The sequence below is a fragment of the Carlito syrichta genome, unplaced genomic scaffold, assembly GCF_000164805.1.
Source record: "Carlito syrichta isolate Samal-C Ts95f unplaced genomic scaffold, Tarsius_syrichta-2.0.1 Scaffold94724, whole genome shotgun sequence".
Classification (NCBI taxonomy): domain Eukaryota; kingdom Metazoa; phylum Chordata; class Mammalia; order Primates; family Tarsiidae; genus Carlito; species Carlito syrichta.
Genome location: NW_007038820.1, coordinates 298,325 through 317,245, shown reverse-complemented (window position 1 = coordinate 317,245; position 18,921 = coordinate 298,325). Strand labels below are relative to the sequence as shown.

The following is an 18,921-nucleotide window of genomic DNA, read 5'->3' as shown; positions in this document are numbered from 1 at the left end:
GCCTCCCAAAGGCGCGGGATTACAGGCTGAGCCACCGAGCCCGGCTATAGCTGTTTCTTAAATCCAAAGAAAATTCATAATGAGGGGGTCATGGGTCTCCTACTATCCTACTACATGGGCCCTTGCCTAACTTCTCATCTGTCATGAAGCTCCAGGCAAGCCTGCTCACGCTTCTCTGTCTATGCATCACCTCCTCTCTCCCCTTGTGTCTTGCTGTGGTGGAGACAGCTAACTTCCTCTCTCCATAGTGTAAGATAGTTGCTGCGAATTCCTGCCCAGCCAGGACCCACATTTCCCAATCCTATCCTCCCTTGCATCCAGATGGGATTTTGTGACTAGTTCTTGCCAGTGGAATGCGAGTTGAGATGATGTGTACTTGGCAGAGATGGTTAAGTGGTGGTATCTTTTCTGAGCTTTCTCTCTTCCAATCTGCAGCTGGATGCTGACTGACAGAATGATCCTGGAAGCCACATCTGGAAGGTGGTAGTGACTCCTGGCTTAGGCCTCTGCATGACCATGTGGAGCAAAGTCTTCCTCTATCCCCACAGCTTACTTTCTTCTCCTGCCAAGTAGGCTTACCTTAATTAATTCATTTGCAAAATCTATTTTCCTACCTGGAATCCCTTTTCCACTATAGAGAGTGCTAATTGCATGAGTACTACTATGTGCTCGGGACATTATAGTGGTAACATCTTCATGGTGATTTATACATAGTATTTTTTTAATCCTCCCAGTCCCAAGAGCTAGTTGTTATTAGTACAGCCTTGATGTATGCTATTGAGTAATTCTGTTTAAGTGTAGATAGCTTCTGACTTTGAACATTTTTCATTAGGTGGTCCAGCTGAAGACCTAATTCACTATCAGAAATGGGGTTGAATAAGCCAAAGATTGATGAGTAAAATATGGGAGATAGCCATGTGATGTTCTAAAATATTTAAATCTAGTGATAGTGTAGATACAAGCTTTGAGTTACATAAGGAGATATTAGAGAAAGGTGAAATTGATAGACAGCATAAGCTTCAGATCAAGAGTAATATTGAATGACAAGCTTAGAAATTTGGCTTTAGTTCATAAGCAATGGGGAATGGAGGGTTATTAAATCTTTTGTGCAGTCAGGTGACTTGAACTGTTGCTTTAATAAGATCTATTTGATAACATTATTGTTAGGGCACACTCTTCCAGCGGGGCCTCCAGAAAGTTAGGTCAGCCTGCTGGGGGTGTGGGGTTTCTGGTGTGTGATCTGATGCCACATGAAAAATGCAAAGAATTGCATAGAAGTTAGATTAGAAAATATAGTTTATTTAGAAAGTAAATTAGAGAGAGAGAAAAGAGGAGATTCACCTCCCCAAGGTAGAGGAGGGACCAAAGCCAGGAAGCATGGACAGTCATAGCTCAAAGAGCACATGGCCACATCAGAGTTTAGTAAGGCAATGACTGCAGTGGTGGTGGCAATGGCCTTGGCTGTTCTAGGTTGAACGCTTTTAACTATTTCCTTTTGATGGGGGAAGGTCATTAAGGTGATTGGGTGGTGGTCTGCTCCATGACATCATGGGGGAGCAGGTAAGTGCAGATACTGACATCAGGTGAGGACATCTAGCAGATGTGTGGGATTAGTCACATGAGTTTTAGATCTTGAGGTTGCCAGACATTGGCACCTCATGCCCTCAGGTGGTGGTCTAGATGGGAGGAGACAAGGGAAGGGGATTTTCTTGCAAGACACTTTGTCATACATTTGCAATTCACAAGGTCTATTATCATTTCTATGGCTCTGTCCTTGTCTTGCATCTGATGGAGATTTGCCGAGGGGGTGGGATGGGTTGTTGCTGAGTCTGCAGTAGAATGCCTGAAAGCTTCCTAAAATCTGCCTATTGGAAATTTATCTATCTGTGTTTAACCTGTGCTATATTCAGAGAGTGTCAGGGGTAAAGTCTAACCAAAAATGGTTATGCTGAGGCAAAAAGACTAAATTAAGAGTAAACTAAGTTTACTCTAGATTTCTGTAGGTATCTCCTTTCAATTATATATAGCCGATTTACAAATGAAGATTGATTGATTTTCGCAAGAGGATATTTTATTGGGAATGTTCAAGTATTTTTCTCATCCATTACTTCATTTTAATTTCTTATAATATAGAAGTATAAGATTACTTTGTTTCAAAATGCTATTTAACTACAGTTCTGACCAATTTTAAAGACAACACATACAAATGGAATTTTAGCGAAGGTTTATTGTTATTGTTGGAATATGGCTGTCCTGTGCATTGTGGGGTGTTTAGCAGCATTCTTGGTCTCTACCAACTAGATGCCAGTAGCAATCTCCACCTCTCTCAAATCATGACAACCAGGAATCCCTCCAGACATTGCCAAGTATCCCATAGGAAATAAAGTCACCTCTGGTTGAAATCCACTGTTCTAGAGAAACAAACAGTTCACAAAGTAAGACTTTCCTAATTGTTTTTTAAAATCAGGACAAAAGAAATCCTTGTATTTGGCTCCTACACTCACTCCCCTACTCCCACCTCTGCTTTTTCCCTGCTTTTGTCAGATGGCCTAGGTAGAGGTGGCCATGCCGCTTGCCATAATGCAAGGAGTCTTGAGACCATAGAGGTGTGGCCACCTGTAGCTCATGCCCTCCCTTCTACCATATTCTAAGTATCAATGACCTTAGAACTTTTTGCCCAGATAGCCTCATCTTCCAAGGGCTGATGCTAAGAGTAGGAGGTGGTGATGGTGGTGGTGTGGATTGAGTTTGGACATGCAGGCTGAGATATTTTTGTGACTGTGCCCGAGGCCTTTCATGGTACTGGGCAGAGCCAGTGTGGGAGGAGAAGGCAGGTGCTGGTGGCTCCTTAAAATTCTTGTGTGGAACTTCAATAAGTCTGAGAATTTTATTTATTTTAGGTTTATTTTTTATTTTGAGTCGGAGTCTCACTCTGCCGCCCAGGCTGGAGTGCAACAGCACGCTCACGGCCACCACAGCTTTGACCTGCTGGATGAATCCTTCTGCCTCAGCCTTCCAAGTACCTGGAACCACAGGCATGTACCACCACACTCAGTTAATTTTTGATTTATTGAAGAGACAAGTTCTCACCGAGTTGCCCAGGCTGGTCTCAAACCCTTGGACTAAAGCAATCCTCTCGCCTCCGCCTCCCAAAGTGCTGGGATTACAGGTGTGAGCCACCGTACCTGGCAAGTCTGAGAATTTAAAATTCAAATCTAGCCTCCCAGCCTTGGACCTTTTTAAGAAATTTAGAAAGGCGATATTGGGGATGGTGGAGGACAAGGGCACCTTGTGGGCAGAGTTAGTTGTGCTCACTTGGATGAGATGGGGTGGGAAGAAACCTGAGTCACATAAGATCCATGCTTTGATTTGTCTCTTGCTTTAAAGTCATAATTTGCATTCTACACTCCCATAAGGGGGTAACTTTGAGAGAGAAAGAGCTTGGGGCTCTGAAATCATCAGGATCCTGGTTGTAACCTGATTCTGCTTACAGTATCTGTGTGCCTGCTTTGACCAGGCAGAAAAGAGGGATGGACACCTAGAGAGTATGTGAAAAGGCTCCAAGATGTTTGTGGAGTGCTCAAGCATTTGAGAGCTGAACGGGAAGGCCTAGAGTGTGCTTGGAGTGCAGTGTGCTTGAGGAGAGGAGTAGATAATGGGTTGGCAAGGACCCTGAACGAGGGGCCTGCAAGCCACACAAAGGAGCTGAGATGTTCTCCTGCAGTATCAGGAACTTTGGGAGTTCCTAAGCAGAGTTGAGTACCCTTCTTTCATCACAGTTGAGCCCTGAAGAAAATAAAAGAAGGTAGAGGTTAGGAGATCTTAGAGAACGTTGTTTTAAAAACTCTGACCTGAGATGCTGGGCTGAACAAAGACATTGGGCCTACGAATGAAAGAGAAGAGAATGGAAAGATTATGTCAGCGCATAGTTGCTTAGAAGAATGACCTCAAACTGTGAGCATATCGAAATATAGATGCATGTTTTTGATTTTTAAGATTTTTGACATAAAAGACTTTGTTTTTTACCCAGGGCTGCACCAGACAAAATATTCAAACAGGATTTTAAAGTTTTACTTTTGTCCCCTATCAGGATTACTTTGTAGACCTTGTATACCTCCGTATATTTTTGTATATCTTATATTGTGCTCTTGTGTATATCATATCTTTTTAAAAAAGTCTATACAACTAATATTTCCATAAATATGATTCCAAAAATAAAAACTTTAGGCTGAGTGAAAGCCAGGAGAGTTTATATTTGGAAGCAGCAGGGATTTTGGAAGCAACAAGGATTTGCAAGAAATGGATTTGGGAGAAAATTTTATTATTATATTGGTGTTCCTGAAGCACCTCAACCTTTGTGTTTCCTACGCTGCCAACAGGGACACTACTCCATGTCTCTTTTCCACAAAAGTGTTAACTCTTGAGTCATGTCAGCAACATAGGGAAAGGAGAACCCAAACGAATACAACATTTCAGCTGAAATCAACAGCACAGATTCTTTTGAGCTTTGTTTTTGGGTGAAGGTCATCCACATTACACATTAATTTGTGCCTGTATACAACTGCCTGCAGCAATCTTCAAGAAAAAGTAACTGGTAACAGGCCTTTAATTGGAAAATTTTGAAAGGCAATTACATTCACATTAACCTTTTGCTGGGATATCTACAGGAGTGAGATATCTCTGGATTGCTAGGATTCTGCTCTGTACCTGGAAAATTCCATCACTTTCAATAAATTTTCAGACCGTCTCCTTTTGGCCCAATGTGACTGTAAAATGTCAATTAGAAAATTGCAAACAATGGTCTCCCAAGACCTGGACGAATTCCAAATCATCCAGTGGGCTTACGGAGCCACTTTCTGAACAATGAAAGAAATGTGAGAAATGCAGTGAGTACTTTAAAGAGAATTATTGTTCAACGCTGAGCTGACTTCTGTGCAGTGTGCTTTGATACACTTTAAAGTTCATAGAATCAGGGCATCTTGGGTTAGAAGAGGCCTTACAAGATCACTTAATCTGTCATTCTTTATTCTATTTTGCTCTTTATGTAGAGATATATTTAAATCAACAATTTAAAAAATATTTACCCTAAGAAATAGTGAGACACAAGAAAGCTTCCATGCATTGAGAATTTACCATGAGGAAGATACTGTGTTAGACACTTCATAACATATCATTTAATCTTCACATAGCTCCTATGAGGTAGGTATCATTTCTTTTATTATTATTTTAATAGCTTTAAGGGGTACAGATAGTTTTTGGTTGCTTGGATGCATTGAATAGTGGTGAAGAGATCTGAGCTTTAAGTGTACCCACCAGCCCCACCTGTGCACATTGTACCTGATAGGTCTTTCACCCTTTCATCCCTTCTCCCCTTCCCTCTTCTGAGTCTCCAATGTCCATTATAACATTCTATGAGGTAGGTGTTATTATTATTAGAATCAGTGTCTTGCTATGTTACCCAGACTGGTCTTGAACTCCTGAGCTCAAGCAATCTTCCTACCTTGGTTGCCTGAGTAGCTGACTACTGGTGTGTCCCATCATGCCTTGCTGGGCAGGTATTATGATTTCTACTTACTAGAGGTATGTTATGAGGTGACTTACTCAACAGTGTAATTTTAGCAAGTGGGGAAGTCCAGCTTGGAAACCATGCTTTTTCCTTGCTCTAAATCTCAGATGTAGTTCTCAAGAAGCTTTCAATTTAGTTCATACTGATACAGGGACCCATTAATGTCCCTCCATGTTGCCACAGCCCCTAGAGAAGGGCATGGTGGGGATTCAAGCACTCCTGCACATTCCTGAGCAGATTACTGAGAATCCCTTTGTCTTCCATGCACTCCCAATAAGTAACTTCGGAGGATCCTTGACTTCTCTGCAGACTGCACCCAAAGATGTAAATCCCTATTTATTCCTTTTCTTTGAACCACATAATATCAATGTAATCATAAGTCTTGTGATTTGCATGACTTTTGCAGTGCTTGATGTCTTAGGTCTTGTAAACTCTTTTTCCTCTAAATGTCACTATCTAAATGTAAAATACAGCTGTAACTTAAGTTCCATACAATACTCTGCCAGTCACATGGTTATTATATAGGTAAGGACAACTCTGGACTATAAAAGTGAACTGTAAATACCTGGAGGGTGAGCAGGACCATTTTAGAAAGACCTGGAGTCTGGCTCTGCTCCCTGGATTCAAACTCAGATATAAACTTCTTTCTACCAGTTCCCTGCCCCTTTGATTTATTGGTATCAAGGGGAGCAGCCGAGGGGACCATAACAATACTAGAGGTAGAAAGTGAAATAACAACAGAATATGTAAGTAATAGGTCATAAAAAAATACATGCAAACTGTCTTAAGAAGGTTCATGATTCATTTCCGAATGATTGATGCAGACAGAAAGTGCCTTAGAGATTCAAGGGCTGTTTATATACAGAGATATAGTTAGATCAACAAGTATTTGTTCACATTTATTAGCAAGGTGCCAAGAGTACTGTGGCACAACAAGAGTAATAAAACTACCATGTACTGAGTCATTGCCTGGAGTGGTGAGTGAAGCCTTCTCAGGGTAGGTAGAAAGTAAGTAGCAAGTGTTTAGATCAGAGCTGGTGGGGCATGTGAGACAGAGGGAGTGAGATGCAAAAATGTGTGGAGGTGGAAGAACAATCCTGGTCAGAGTGAGACAGGGTAGCTAGCACAGGTTAGACATAGAGGGGCAGGTTTTAAGACATGTTCAGACATTTTTAAAATTACATTTTACTGCAGACCAAGCTGGCAGCCTACCCTCTCCCACCCCCTCCACCTTGGCAAACCAAAAGAAAACCCCATCAGATATCAGACTAGGACAACCCAACCTTTCAATTCATGGCTTAGCTAATAACCACTAAGAATCTTTAAGGTTCCCAGTTGAAGGCAGAAGGCCCAATTCTACTGCTTAACTAACCAAAGTCACAGAAATGATAATAAGACCGCTTTTTAGCTGAGGAACTTTTGAATTGGAAATGTCTGACAGGTGGGTGTTGAATTGGTCTCCTAGGGCTGCCCTAACAACATACCACAAACTGGGTGGCTCAAATGACAGAAATTTATTTCTCATGGTTCTGGAGGCTGGGAATCTGAGATCTAGGTGCCAGCAGATTTGATTCCAGGTGAGGGCCCTCTTCCTGGCTTGCAAATGGCCACCTTCTCACTGTGTCCTCCCATGTCAGAGAGAGAGAGAGAGAGAGAAAGAGAGGGAGAGAGAGAGAGATATTAAGATCTCTCCTATGCAGTCATAAAAAAGCACAAAATCAAGTCCTTTGCAGCAAAATGAATGCAACTGGAGACCATCATTCTAAGTGAATTATCACAGAAACAAAAAACTGAATACTGCCTGTTCTCACTGATAAGTGGGTACTAAACACTGGGCATACATGGGCACAAGGATGGGAACAACAACCACTGAGCACTGCTAAAGGAGAGAGTGAGGGAGGGGGGATAAATACAAAACTTCCCATTGGGTACCATGCTCATCACTTGGGGGCAGGGCTGGTTTTGTCAGAAGCCCAAACTTTGCCTTCATGCAATATACCTATGTAGCAAATCCTCACATGTACCCCAGGATTCTTAAAAAAAAAACAATCCAAATTCTTTTTCTTTCTCTTCTCATAGGACCACTGTCCTATCAGATTAGGGTTCTACCATTATAACCTCATTTGACCTTAATTACCTCCTAAAGACTATCTTCAGATGCAGTCATATTTGGAATTAGGGCTTCAATATATGAGTATGATGGACAGAGACAGAATTTATTTAATAGTAGAGGTTCGGGTACAGACACTGAATCAACTGAAAATTAGAGATTTTTCATTTGCGCAAGAACTTGGAAACTATATGCAAACTGAAAAAATCATCTTCACAACAGGTAAAGAGGTAATATTTTCAACCATATTCTCTCACTATTTTGTAGAACCTTCCCATAATCTCAAAATTTATAAAGACTATTGTTTTGTCTATTAAAATTATGCAAATTATTACATATAATTAATGAGTTATTTTGGATAAATGTATTATCGCTATATGGAATAACATAGGCTGCCAGATCCACCTTTTGCTAATAATAGTTTCCATGTAATTGATTACTGAGCGTGTGCTGGGGTTTTACATATGGTATCTCATTAATCTTCACTATAACACTGTAACATAAAAATCTTCATTCCATACACGAGAGAACTGAAGCTTTAATAATTGATGTTATGGTACAAAATAAAGCCAAATTTCATACCCAAGCCCAGAAATTCCCCTGTACTATCTTGCTATTCTTGGTATTGTTAACCTAAAAAAAAAATTCTTCAATGTATAAATTTAGAAAAAGGGAAGATACTTTATTTTTTATAAAGGGTTATAGCCCACAAGGTGGCCATACCACAGGCTGGGATACCTGCCTCTAGGCAAGCCCAGAGACAGGCACTTAGAAGGAAGAGGGGTTGCAGTAAGTGCTTTATGCTGAAAAGGGTTGGTTAAACCTACATATTCTGTAGGTTACAGGAGGAGCTATGCATATTCATGAAGGTGGTCCTGACACATGCATATTGAGAAAATATGCATGTAACTTATGATGCATGTTCACTTTGGGGTGGAGACTTAACATTTAAATGTATTACAATTAGTCCCTGTAAGTCAAAGGGCCTTTTCAGGACACAAAGGTATAAAAGTGTGCAATGTCTGTAAACCAGCCAGAACCAGTCTATGGCTGGTGGTCTTCTTATCAGCAGAAAGTTACTAAAATCTGTCTCTTTTCCAATCAAAGTTGTAGTTTTGGCTGGTAGAATAGGGGTTGAGTTAGTGTCTGTGAGCTGGATGAGTTGTGATTGTTTTAATAATGCTTATCTCCAGGCCAGTGTTTGTTTAGCCGCTAGAGAAAAAGAAAAACCTTGTTAGAATGTAGTTTATTCTTTAAGTGTAGGGGGTGCATGACTTAACCCTCGCCTGGCATGGCCTTAGATGCTGTTTACAATTTGGTATCTTATTGCCAGGAAGAGTCTCTTCTGTCAGTCTTATGATCTCTATGGTAACGTGAATGCCGGTTAGTTGTATGTAAACCATAAGTGGGAGGAGTGGTATGATGAGGCGCATGCAATTTCCTGGGCTGTTGTGGCCAGGAACTCAATTTTGAGAATTTTTTTGGTCCTCTGGGTCAAGAAGGGATCCATTCAGTCAGTGGGACGTTTAGGCTTTTATTTTTAGTTTCCAATATGATATTTCATTTCATTGCATCGATAATGTAGCAGATGAAAATGACATTTTCAAAAATGAATATCGTGAAAAAATGAGGGACAACATAAGAAACAGCCAGAGGTTTTTTTCTTTAAACCCAGATTAGTTATCATTGCCCACTATAAACACAAACATGCATACAAACCAGATCTATGGAAACAAAATGTCTTGTCTAAGGATGGTGCCTGGGTGTTTGCGTTTTACAGAGTTATCTAGGTGATTCTGGTGACTGACCAGATTTGAGACTGCAATGGATTGACTGGTGCCCTTCCTCAAAAAAGATATGTCCATGTCTTCATCTTTGGAAACTGTGAACGTGACCTTATTTTTGTAGATGTAACTAAGTTAAAGATCTTGAGATCATTCTAGATTATCTTGGTGTGTCCTATATCCAATGACAAGTGTCATTATAAGAGACCCAGAGAAGAAGAGAAGGCCATGTGAAGATGGTGGCAGAGATTATACCCACCACAGTCAGGGAAAGCCTAGGCCCACTAGAAGCTGGGAGAGGCAAAAAAAAAAAAAGGCTTTGGAGGAAGTACAACCCTGCTGACACCTTAAGTTCTGACTTCTGGCCTCTAGAATTGTGAGAGAATAAATTTCTGTTGTTCAAGGCATCAAGTCTGTGGCAATTTGTTACAACATCCCTAGGAAACTAATACAGGGACATCATGATTTAGGTGACATAAAGTAGCAAAAGCAAATACGGCAAGATTGAGTGTGAGAGTGAGAGGCAAAATAATTGGAAATAATATAGGACATCTTTTTGCCACTCAGAAATTTAATAGGAATTTATCACTTACAATTTAATAGGCTATTTTGATTTTGGTCATTCACCATTTAAAGTTCCATCTATCCATTTTCAACCATTTCAAAAATATTGAGCAGACCCTTGTAAATTGTATTGACATGAACTGGGAAAAGTAATTCAATCTAGATAGTTCATCCCATCGTGCATGTAGAGTTTACATGAGTCCTAAAGTCTCAGGAAAGCATTATAATTCAATTCTTTCTTAGATGTTAATGGTGAAGCTAATAACAAACAGAAAAAACAGACAACAGTTACCCAAACAATAAGTATCCAGAAAAGAGAATGGGAGACGACAGTGGTAGATACCTCTTTATTTTGTGCTTTTGGAGGCGCAAATGCCATTTCTTTCTTTTCTTTGGCAAGTATAGCCCCATTGATGGAGCATTCCCTACTCTTTGGGAGACAAATAACATGAATAGTAATGCTCCTGTAGTTAACATGATTAAAAACCACAAGGAGAAGGCAATTTATTATGGTCTTCTAGGGTATCATGCCAATGATTCTATTCCATCCCTAAATATTATGTCATCTTTTGAAGAACCCAGAGCTAGGTATCAGTTATTGTTCTGTATTGCAATTTAAAATAAACAAAAATACTATGTGAGCATAAGTTCTATTTTGTTGTCAACTAGGAAAATATCCAGTGTGATGTTGGTCTAATCCAACATGATATTGCTTCTATTTTACCTTGATTCTTACTATAAACAGAACCCTTTCTGATTTTGCTACCTTGTGCTATACATTTATTAATTTGATTTCTCCAAATTTATATTTCTAGCCCAACATCATTCTAAACTCCAAACTGAAAACTCCTAAATTCCATAGCATGTCACTTGACATCTCACCTCGATGACTAACCAGAAAATAACTTTTTATTTCCTTCCCCAAACTTTCTTCTTTTCCCAAATTCTCCATACCAGTTAGTGGCCCATTTGCTCAACTGTTCAAGTTAGAAACCATGAAGTCATTTTCTCCTGTTTCTGACAACCATCTTACCTCAAGTCTATATCAGTTACTATTGGCATCATCTTCCAAAAATATCCTGCATTTGACCACTTCTTTCACCTAAACTTGCTCCATCATCTACCACTAGATTACTGCAGTAGCATTTTAACTGGTATCCCTGATCCTTCCCTGGCCCCCACAGTTTATTATCTACCCAGTGGCTAGAGTTTTAAAATATAAATCAGATTGTGTTTAATTATGGCTCACCTACTTAAAACCTTCCAATGACTTCTACGTTATCTAGCATATGGGTAAGTGTTGAAATCAAAACTCTAAATCACTGCAGGTTTAACAAGATAGAGGGGTTAATGATGCTTCCACAGGTTAGGGACTCAGACTACCCCTCTTATTGTTCTGTTATGCGTAGTATGTAACCCTTGTCTGTATGGTTTGAGATGGTTCAATATCATCATATACGCTTTCAGGCCAGTAGAAGAAGAAAAGAATAGGACATGCCCCTTCCCGTAAGGATACAACATATGTACAAATGTACCTATCAATTCCACTTACATCTTATTGGCCAAAAATCAGTTGTATTACTACACTTAACTGCAAAGGAGGCTTAGAAATATGATCTTTATTCCATATAGTCATATGTTGAGCTGGAACTTGCAGTAGCAATGGGTATTGTGAATGTTCCAGTAGAGAAGATTGTAGTAATACATAGACCCAAGCATGTTATGACTCAACATATTGGAAGTTTGCTTTTTCTCACATAACAGTTTTGAGTAAGTGAACTGGTTGTTGGCCAGACTTTTCTCATTGCAGTCATTAGGGTTTCAGGTAATAGAGTTTCTGCCAGCTTCAACATGGGACTTTGAAGGTTGTCATCCACATTTCCAACCTCAAGAGTAAGAAAGGAGAAATGGCACAGAAATGCGTGGGGGGATGATTTTTATTGTCTAGTCCTGGAAGTGGTACACATCACTCCTGTTCATACTCCATGGGCCAGTTTTCCATCACATGACTACATTGAAGTGCAATGTAGACTGTGAAATTTGGCCTGGCTGGGTGCCCAGGTATAAGAGGAGAACAGAGATTTGGAACATCTAGCAAGCTTCCCACCTTATTTATTTTTGAATAAACCCAAATCCTTTACCCCAACTCAATGCCCTGACAAAGTCTAGTCCATGACCACATCTCTAAACTTTCTTCAGTCTTCTCCTCACTGATTAATCCAGTCACACTTCCTTCTTCCTATTCCTTGAATTTACCAATTCTGTGTTTACTTTAGAATCTTTGCAACTGCTGTATATTCTGTCTGGAACTCTTTTCACCAATTTTTACATGTATTACTCCTTCACTTCATTGTGTTCTCTACTTAGAAGCTATCTCCTTAGAAAGACCATCCATAGCCACCATTTTCACACCCTCTCCATATCCTTGACTATTTACCATCATGGTCAAATCTTTTATCATATTTTATTTTTCTTCATGGAAACAATCACCTGTTTATCTGTTTATTTATGACCTAAAGAAAGTAAGCCACATGTCTTACTCATTGTTATATCCCTAATTGCCTAGGAAACTGTCATAGCAGGCACACAATAAGTACCTATTAAATAACATTAATTAATTAAGGTTATGCATAAAATTTAAATTGGTTTGCATAAAACTTGGTTATGCATAAAACTTAACTTATCACAGCATTTTATGAACAAATACCTTTCAACTCATAAATTTTCTTTCTGGAAGAATATTTTCCAGATGTCTGATATTTGCATCCCTTACTTGTAGAATAAATATAATTACTTACCTATTTCCTAAAATGATCATCAGGATTGTATGAGGTAATGTAAGCATAATGCTGAGCACAGTGTGTGGGATACATATGGTGTGTGCTCAACAAGTATTAGCTGTGCAAAAAAACCCCCCTAAAAAACAAAAACAAAAAAAAGGCCGGGCTCAGTGGCTCGGCATGTAATCCCAGCACTTTGGGAGGCCAAGGTGAGTGGATTGCCTGAGCCCGCGGGTTCGAGATCAGCCTGGGCAACTTGGTGAGACCTTGTCTCTACAATAAATAAAAAAATTAGCTGGGCATGGTAGTGCACACCTGTAGTTCCAGCTACTTGGAAGGCTGAGGCAGAAAGATCGCAGGAGCCCAGCAGGTCGATGTTGGACTTGCCGTGAGTGTGCCACAGCACTGCAGCCTGGGCAACGGAGTGAGACTCCAACTCAAAAAAAAAAAAGAAAAGTATTAGCTGTGATCACTGCTACTGCTGCTGCCACGAACTATAGATTCAGGAAAACTATTAAATGTACAAAAAGGAGAAAAATCTTAATTGTTAACATATTTCTAAAACATTATATATGAGGGGGAACCCCCCCCAAAATAGAATTATTTTTGGGAAGGCAGGCCCCTTGTAGAACAGGCTTCCCCCACTAGGTAAGTTTTCTAGAAACTCACTGATATCGGTATACCAGCTAGTGTTGTTGTGAGAGGCTGCGTTCAGCTTCAGTGAATTTTTGGGGGGGATTCTTTCAATGCATTTGCACACTATGATGGGTGATTTACCAGCACACCTGCCCACACCACACTGAGTGTTCAGCAATTTTTGTCCAAACAAAGCATGATCCCCATGCCCCACCCTCCCTATTCACTCAGTCTTGCCCTGGATGACTTTTTGTTGTTGTTGTTTCCCTAGATGAGCAAAGTCCTCCAAGGGAAATGTTTTGCCCATTGGAAGAGGTGAAACAAAAAATGGCAGAAGCACTAAGAGGCATCAAAATTGGAGTTCAAAAACTGTTTTGAGCAGTGGAAAAAGCACCTTGATAGGTGTATTACATCAAATGGAGAATATTTTGAGGGTGACTAAAGTTTAAACATGTCAGAATAAATACACAATTTTTAATTTTTAATAAATACATTCCATTTTGGAGGGTCTCCCTTGTATATTAAATTATACATATAAATTTAGGAGAAAAAATAAAGGATCTACAATATGCTTATTTGTTACTCCAATGGTAAAGTGGAAAATGGGCAAGTTCTGAATTGACTTTCATTTATTCAGGTTGTTATTTTATAAGGACACAGACGCTAAATCTCTCCAGCACCAGTTTGATGTCAATAATATAACAGTTTAGAATATTGCAGTCATTCTGTCAGCATGACTTATTGAAGACACAGAAGAACCAAATCCTCCTGGTAATAGTCTATACTGTGTCTAATGCATTATTGAACACAATAGGGATTTCCATTTGGTTTTTACTTTCAAATTACGAATACGTTCAATCGCAGCGTTGCTGAATTACATCTGCTCTATGCCAGTTGACAGAACCATTAAAGGTGATATAGTTATGCTAGTTAATACAGTATCTTAGAGAATTTTTGTGAAAAATTATGATCAAAACATCCCATGTGAGCAGAACTGACCAGGAAATGACCATCAAACACCAAAGGAGCCTGAGAATATTCAGCTAGCGAAAACCTTAAAGTAATTGTTCTGTAAGTAAAGAATTGTTTGATTTGTCTTTGTAGTGATAATTTTACAACATAAGCTCTCTCTTGAGTCTTTAGTATAAATTTCTCATTCTCTAATGTTGTAGAATAATTTCAGAGGTCCAGGATTGGGTTACCAATAGACAGGGTGAGTGATGTGGCCTTAGACTCCCTCACTGCCTGCTCAGGGACTGGCAGTTTTTCCTTCCCAGATATAGCCAGGGAAGGTTAAAGTTCCCATACATGATACTTTAGAGGCAGAGTATCCATCTGCTGGAAGAGCTGGGATTTCTGACAATGATTGAAAGGTAATTCCTACAAGATCGCAGTACATGAAAGACAGCCCTTTTTCCCCCTCCCCCTAATACTCACCACATGTGTTTTTCACTACTCCTCTTGTCCCCACCCATGCTTGGTACTCATTACACTGTTAAACAGACACCTCTGTGTCTCTGAATGGATATAGAAATAGAACTGCTGCCGGGCTCGGTGGCTCAGCCTGTAATCCCGCGCCTTTGGGAGGCTGAGGTGAGTGGATTGCCTGAGCCCGTGGGTTCGAGACTCACCTGGGCAGGCGAGACCTCATCTCTACAATAAATCAACAAAATTAGCTGGGCGTGGTAGCGCGCGCCTGTAATTCCGGCTACTCGGAAGGCTGAAGCGGAAGGATCGCCGGAGCCCAGCAGGTGAAGCTGCAGTGGCTGGGAGCGGCCACTGCACTCGAGTCTGGGTGACAGAGTGAGACTCCAACTCAAAAAAGAAAATAAGAAATAGAACTGCTGATGGGGGAAAATTGAGATGGTATGATGTTGTTTGGTCAGATAATAACTACTTCAGTCGGGGATGGCACCTATTTTTCTGGTTAGTGCTATCCCTTGTCCTGAAATTAAGGGCTGGCACTTGGGAAGAGTCAAAGTCTTCCTCTTGCTTTGGAGTTGTTCTTGCTGTTCTGGTTCAAAGGGTGGTGTTTGTGCCATCCAAGAATATATTTCTCAATCCTTCTCCGTTAATGATGCAGTTAGTGGAAAGTCCTCTGAACTTTGACATACCTTCTCTTATCTTTAGTTTACAATGCTCATGCCAGTTTTTTTTGGTATAGTTTCATGGGTATTTTAATAGGAAATTAAGAGGAAGACTGTTAGGTATTGCTAATCTGATGCCTTGTTAACCTGAAAGTTTGCCTAGGTTATTTGATTCTGTTTATTATTAAGAAAGATCAATTGAGCAGAATAATTGAATCTCAGGCTGATTGGAACCAAAATGACACTCTAAGGACCAATCTCAAACACTCAGCCTCTTTTAATATGGGATGCAGACAGGAAATCAGACACCATCAAGTCTAAAACCTCATTTTACCTTAGGAATCCGATGGTCAGAGAAGATCAATGACTTGCTCAAGGACACAGCCATTTAGGGTTATAAAGAGGAGTCAGTACTTCATGTCAATTGGCTGTTATTATTCTGCATCTTTTATTTGTCATAATTTGAATGGAAGCAATGAGAGGGAAAAGGGCAGGAGAAGTACCAAGTATTTATTATGGGTCAGACCTGTGCCAGATGTATTAAACATATTCTTTATTTTGATTTTCAACACAACCTATTGAACATATGTATTATTATCCACATAATACTAGCAAATACTTTTTTTTTGAGTTGGAGTCTCACTCCATCACCCTATTTTTTTTTTTTTTTTTTTTGAGTCAGAGTCTCACTCCATCACCCAGGCTGGAGTACAGTGGCACGTTCACGGCCACCCCAGTGTCAACCTGCTGGGCTCCGGCGATCTTCCTGCCTCAGCCTTCCAAGTAGCCGGAACTACAGGCGTGCACTACCACTCTCAACTAATTTTTCGATTTTTTTTTATTGAAGAGATGAGGCCTTACCATTTTGCCCAGGCTGGTCTCAAATCTTCAGGCTCAGGCAATCCTCTCCCCTCAGCCTCCCAAAGTGCTGGTATTACAGGATTGAACCACTGTGCCTGGCCACAAAGGCTATTTTTATATCAAGTTTATGGTCAATGTTCCCTGATTCTAAAGACGCTTATGAAGATTTGGGAGGCAATTATTTCCTAAGTTTTATTAGCTTTAAAAAGGTTGACTGCTTTCTTAGCTCAGTACCAAACCAAAAAATTACCCTGACAATCTTTTTAAAGGGGATAGGGGCAATAAGAAAAGTGAGTCTTATTAGGTATGGAGGAAGTATTTTTCCTTTTCCCTCTGACTCTGACCTCTGACCACAGCAGCTGCCCAGACCAAAGTTTTCAGTCAGTCGCTTATCAAATCAGGGGACGCGGCATGCTTACTGGACATCCAGTTCACCAACATCAGTGAGCACTTCCTTCTATCTGTTCCCTGTTTATTTAAGTGTCACATGTATAGCCTCACTGATAAATTTGTTTTCATTCCAGGATAGATTTCTCCAAAACCTGGCATTAAATTTATTCTGTAAGCATGGGGACATAAGAAACAGGAAAACAACTTTGAACTTAGCCTGACACTTCTTTGGGGGCTGTGTTCATCAGGGACTTTCAGAATCTTTATTCAAGAACTGTTCTTTAGCACTCAAAAGAGTCAAGTTTAAGTTGGACTGAGTTTTAATTAAAATGCTTAAGAAACTACTATGGCAAAAAATAATTACCTGTAGAAGTGAAAATATCCCAGATGAACCAAAATGAAAATTATGCCTGATGTATAAAACATTTTCCACTGACTCATTCTCAAGGGAGGACACCTTCTCTTCAAATAGAGATCTCTTCAAGTTCATAGACACCACGTAGTACTTCTGAGCTTTAGTTGGTTGTTCCAAAAATAATTTTACTTCTGAGCATGTGAATAACAAATACTCAGTACAAAAGATTTGTAAAATACAGAAACCCATATAAGGGAAAATAAAATCCTCTAGTAAACCTCTAAACTGATGGCCACTGTTCACATTTTTGTATTTTCTTCCAGTCCTTTTCTATGCATTTTTTTTTACTTAGTTATGTTTAGACTATATGTATGTAACAGAAGATAACATTTTGTAAATATTAAACCAGTACCTTTCAATCTCTCCATTTTTTTCTCTTCCACAATTTCAAAGTGTAAGGTAGGTTCATGAGGCTTGTTGCTCCAGGCAGAGGGAGAGTTGGTGGTGCCTAGAGACCCTCTTCCCAATTCTTGGAGCTGGCACCACCATCCAACCAGGTGCTTAGACCAGAATTCTTAGAGTCAGGCTTGGTCTTTTCCCCTCATACACATCCATTTGATCAACACATTATATTGGTTCTACCTTCAAAATACAGCCCCAAGCTAACACTTTTCACCATCTCCACTTACATTATTCTAAGCCAAGTCACAGTCCTCTCCTGCCTAGACAGACACAGCAAACTCCACCATTTTCTTGCTTCATCTCTTCCTTCCTTACAGTCAATTTCCCACTCAGAGGTCAGAAGGATATTTAAAAGCAGTAGTCAGATTCTACCCTGCCCAAGACTTCCAAATAAGTCCCATTCATCCTCAGACATTTTGGTCACAGGACTCCTTTTCACTCTTATTTATTTGTTTGTTTGTTTGTTTATTTATTTATTGTAGAGTCAACTTCTCTCCAAGTTGCCTGGGCTAGTCTCAAACGCTTGGGTTCAGGCAATCCACTCGCCTTGACTTCCCAAAGTGCAGGGATTGCAGGCTGAGCCACCAGGCCCGGCCTTTTCACTCTTAAACAGTATTGAGGGCTTCAAGGAACTTTTGTTTATGTACTCTATATCAATATGTAACACTTTATCAATTATGACTAAGAACATTTAAAACCATGTATCAAATGATTTTAAGGCAATAATAAAAATCAATTATTTGTTGACATAAATGGTATATTTTATGAAAAACAGAAACATTTGAAAAAACAAAAATAATATCGTGAGGAGAATGACATTGTTTTACATTTTTGCAACTCTGTCTCTCTCACTATTTTTTCTTTTTTTTGAGTTGGAGTCTCACTCTGTTGCCCAGACTGGAGTGCAGTAGCCGCTCCCGGCCACCGCAGCCTTGCCTGCTGGGCTCCGGCGATCCTTCCGCCTCAGCCTTCCGAGTAGCCGGAATTACAGGCGCACGCTACCACGCCTGGCTGATTTTTTGATTTACTATAGAGATGAGGTCTCGCTGCCCAGGCGGGTCTCGAACCCGTGGGCTCAGGCAATCCACTCACCTCAGCCTCCCAAAGGCGCGGGATTACAGGCTGAGCCACCGAGCCCGGCTTATTTTTTCTTTTAAGAGACAGGGTCTCACTATGTTACCAGACTGGTCTTGAAATCCTGGCTTCAAGTGCTCGTCTCGCCTCAGTCTCCCAAGCAGCTAGATAACCGCACCCAGCTTAATATCTGGTTTAACAAAAGACAACTGAATTCTCATATTTGCTTCTGCATTCAAACTGTTGCAATAT

The 18,921-nt window shown here is 40.1% G+C and overlaps 1 pseudogene; it reads left to right on the top strand.

The window, feature by feature from the left end:
- Positions 1 to 1,548: 1,548 nt before the first annotated feature.
- The window catches only part of LOC103263667, a 68,578-nt pseudogene continuing 51,205 nt past the window's right edge, over positions 1,549 to 18,921 (top strand).